We start from the raw sequence: 4,597 nt of genomic DNA on the forward strand, positions 1-4,597 counted from the left end.
ATCTTCAGCCGAATAGGTGGGTTATAAATTAGGCCTATATACTGTGTAATCACAATATAAGACTGTAAGACAATATGAGACTGCATACAAAGAAATGTTCGACACACTACAAAGAAAACACTACCTCCCCTACATCAGTTCAATCAAAGGTACACTATCAGTTAGAAGATTGCTATAGGTACAAGCACACATTTTCCTTTCTTGGCCTTGAATATGAAACCGTTTATATTATGGTATACTACAAGTGCTCTACCCATATGGCCACACACATAGCAATGGGAATCCCCTGGCTGTTCACTCGGCTCCTTAGGTCCACCAGTGCCTGTCACCAGGGAAGGCTGTAGCCCTACGACGCCCTGCCTATCCAGCGGTGCATTTCTCGAAAGCAAAGTTACTAGCCAGTTAGCAACTTGGGTAGTTGTCAATGGGAAATTCGATTGCGAACAACAAAGTAGCTAACATAGTTAGCAACTATGGTATCGAGAAATGCACCCCAGGGCTGCTGATTGCTTTGGCAGGGTCCTCCAGGACAAAGTCATCTAAAAGGGCCCACCCTACCCAATAAATACAATGTAATGAGGACCCAATTCTGGCCCCCCTCTCTGCCTAGGCCCAGGGTAAGTGACCTGTTTCCCCCCCTTGATGTCTTCCGTCCCTCCGGCCAATCCATCCATTCAGCAGATGGCCGCAACCTCGCTAATTACGTTGTGTGTTGAGACTGTCCAAGCCACGTCCCCCTGATGACCATTACCCACTGGGAGACTAGCCAGAGCTCAGTCCAGACATGCTAAAACAAGACAGAGCAGACAGAACACTGAGCTCATGGACAGGCTAGCAGACAGTTAGACATAAGACATTGCAACTGACAGACAGATAGAATTGGATCTATAAAGAGGCAACGATGGTGAGAGAGAGAGAGAGAGAGAGAGAGAGAGAGAGAGAGAGAGAGAGAGAGAGAGAGATGTCTCTCTGGAAGACAAACGCACGAACAGCCAAACAAAGACAGAAAAACAGAGAGACAGACGGAAAGATATATGCCTACAAACAGACATACTGTACAGACCAATGAGGACAAATGGGCAGATGGACGGACGGACGGACGGACAGACAAGCAGGAATGAACAAAGAGAACTGAGAGACTGATGTCACCTAACTAATCACTTGCTACCACTACAAGAGGCTCTATTATTTTGCAGGACCACCCAACTTTCTATCCTAAAAACCTACTCGTTATACTTTGTTGAAATCGTTCTCTTTTCTACTCCTTAATTTTCTCGTTTGACTTGTATACTCTAAGAGTAAAAGAGTAACTAGAAGCACTCAGAGAGTGCAGACCTCCGCCAAGGAAGCTGCTTGATAGAACATTTGACTATGTTACACCTTATTTTCATTTTAAGTCTTTCTGCCTTCTTTTTTGTCAAATTTGTCAAGGTTTTCAGTTGGAGAGCCCAAATGCAGCACATGAAACAGGAGGTACGGGGTCAGGGTTTTATTAACTAAAAGGACTACAAAAGAAACCAAACGCTCAGGCGATCAAAAATGGAAGGGGGAAAACATTTACAGAGATACAAAACACTAAGGCACTTACTACATAGAAGACACTTACTACGAACACGGGTCTGGCAGAAGAACAGGGAAATGCAACGTAAGACAAATCGGAGAAATGACGCAGCACGGGACAACAGAAACACAGGGCTTAAATACACGGTAGCAATTACAGGGGAACACATGATAGGACAGAACACAATGGGGCACAGGTGGGCAGACAACGAATCAGGGACAGAAAATGAGACCGGGGCAAACGAGACGGGCAATCAAAGACAATGTAGATATAACAGGGGTCCGTATCTCGAAAGCGTCTTTGCTAACGACGGTAGCAACGTCCTTCGTAAGAGCGACTCACCTGTTTCTCGACAGCGACGCTCACCACTAAATCCAAGGGAATGGTAAGACGGTCTTAAGACGGTTAGCAACAACAAGAATCGAGAAACGGACCCCAAGACAGTTGGAAACAATGGCAAGGATAAACAAGACTAACTAGAATAGGAGAACACAATGACTAAGAAGGGTAACCAGGTGCAGACAATGACAGAGAGCAGGCATGGGTAACAGGAGGATAACAAGGAAATGAGAAAAGGGGCAGGTACCAGGTGGAAACAATCAGGGGGCCTAAACAGGGCAAACAAGAGACAAGTAAACCAGGTGACACAAACAAGGGGTGGGGCAGAACACATGACAGGAAAAACAAAAGCACATGGACTGAGAAGGTGACAGGACTAAAATGTAAACAAAAACACAAGGAAACCAAAACAGGCAAGAAACAGAGCACATGGGAAAGACTGGGAAACATGAGCACAAAAACAACACAAAGTCCAGATCCTGACAAAATTGGAATGTGTTGTCCCGCAATTTGATTTGTGGTCACTAGGGGCGTCTAGATATATTCATTATGACTGGAAAAATTGCACTTTTCATACATGAAAAGGGGGATCTTCTCCATGGTCCGCCATTTTGAATTTCAAAAAATAGCCATTTTTAGCTGCAAACATGACAGTACTTGGACCATAGTAGAAAATATTTGTTTATTACTTAGTAAACTTTCATGTAAATATCAAATTTGGCAATAGGCAGCCCAGTTAGTTGCAGTACCTTTTTTGACCATTTCCTGTACAGTGTCCATTTAAGGACAAGAAGGGTTTTCACCCAAAACGTTATTATTTTTAAGTGGGAGCAGAAAAATCCTGGTCGAAGCAGACTTTTATTTATCTTTTAAATCGATTTGGTTGTCCTGCTCCCCAGGTGAGACGTTTCGGATGTGCAGGCTTTAACCTGCTCATTCAATAAAGATTCTTTGGTCTTGAGAGGGCCCTCCCTGTGTGCTCCTTCACGACCAATGGCTCCCAAGAAGTGGTAGAGAAACTTCAACCCTTACCAGGAAGTTTCCACTGAGCCCATTAACATGGTTTGACTGGAATAAATACTTAAACACAGAGGGCCACACAGCCAGGCAAGGTTGAGCGTGCGGCAGGCAGGCAGCACTTTAAATGATAATGGGAACGGGGCTAGACGAGACGAGACGAGCTTGCTCAGTTTCAGCGAGGAAGAGAGCGAACGATCACCGTGTACAGCTCCTCCGTGTACAAGACACAGACACAGACACTGCAGATAGCACAGGCAGTTCTGGACAAAAGTATCAGGTTATTGCTGCGAGTTTATTTTTGGTCGATCTTGTAGAACAAACTGCAAAACTTTTGCCGTTAATGCTGTGCTGGCAGCCCCCTTGGCGGAGATGAGATTGTGTCATAAAAAATCGGATACAACCAGTGAGAGAGCATAAAATTCCCCCCTCAGATGATTAATTAAACTGTACTGTGCATCGGTGTGTTTACTGATGACTCATTAAGGGGTAGACTTAGAAACAATGTTGTTGCATCCCTGGTCTCCAACAGGGGGCCACTTGGGTAAACGAGGGCGGAGGGGAGGAGGGAGAGTTGGTGTGAGGGGTTGGTTGGGTGTTTTTACAAGCAGGGCTCTAGATTAACACCTACTGTAATCAGCCAAATGCTAATGAAAATTCTGTTTGATTGGTGGAAAGGAAAACTTGACCAGACACCATTAGCCATTTGTGAGTGTGAGTTTGGCTGGTGGAAGTCACTTTTACTACCCACTTTACTAGCTACTTTTACCCATTACTGAGTGTGAGTTTGGCTAGTGATTGCTGGCGATGAAAATAGTTAATTTAGAGCCAAGCATTCAGTGAAGTGGGTGATCAGGGCCGCTGACAGCTTTTCCCAGGGCCCAGGACAAAATCATCTGAAAAGGCCCCCCTCACTCTCATAATGTAATGGGAGTCCCACTTATGCCCTCCATTCTCCCTGAGCCCGGGACAATTCACCCATTTGTTTCCCACCTGTCTGTGAGCCTGGGGGTGATGACCATGGGGAATGGGGGGTTGGAGGCTGGAGGTTCTCAGACCCCCAGGGAAACAGGTGATGGCAATGCGGTGCTGGGGACAGCGATGAGCGATAGGGATTGTGGATGGGGATAGGGGTGTGGGTTGAAACGGGATGGCGTCATCAGAGACGATAGAACTAAGAACATTACTGGAGTCATTATGAGCCTTCTACTCAGACTAAACCAAGTATGAGATGAGGATGGGAGATGGAGGGGCGGTTGGGGGTGGGGGGGTGGTTGTGGGTGTTGATGTTGTCTTCACTCTTTTCAGCCCCCCTCTGAAGCAAGTGGAGGCGGCTGTGGGGGTGCATGAGGGCTGATGGACTTGGTGTTGTCTTTACAGGTGCTCAGACCCCCCAGCGAGGAGGCCGATGAGAAGGGGAGGGGGGGCAGAACGGGGGGTGAAGGCAGTGGGGGGGGCATGTTGAAAGAGCAAAGGCAACGGATGGGGGAAGTGGTGGTCTTGGTGTTGTCTAAAGTGTGTGGAGGTGGTCCGGGGGTGGTCCTGCTGAAGGAGCAAAGGCAAGTGGGGAGGTGGTCTTGGTGTTGTCTAAGAGTGGGGTGGTGGTCTTGGTGTTGTCTAAGAGTGGGGTGGTGGTCTTGGTGTTGTCTAAGAGTGGGGAGGTGGTCCGGGGGGCATGTT

Source organism: Engraulis encrasicolus, chromosome 7 (assembly GCF_034702125.1).
Source record: "Engraulis encrasicolus isolate BLACKSEA-1 chromosome 7, IST_EnEncr_1.0, whole genome shotgun sequence".
Lineage (NCBI taxonomy): Eukaryota > Metazoa > Chordata > Actinopteri > Clupeiformes > Engraulidae > Engraulis > Engraulis encrasicolus.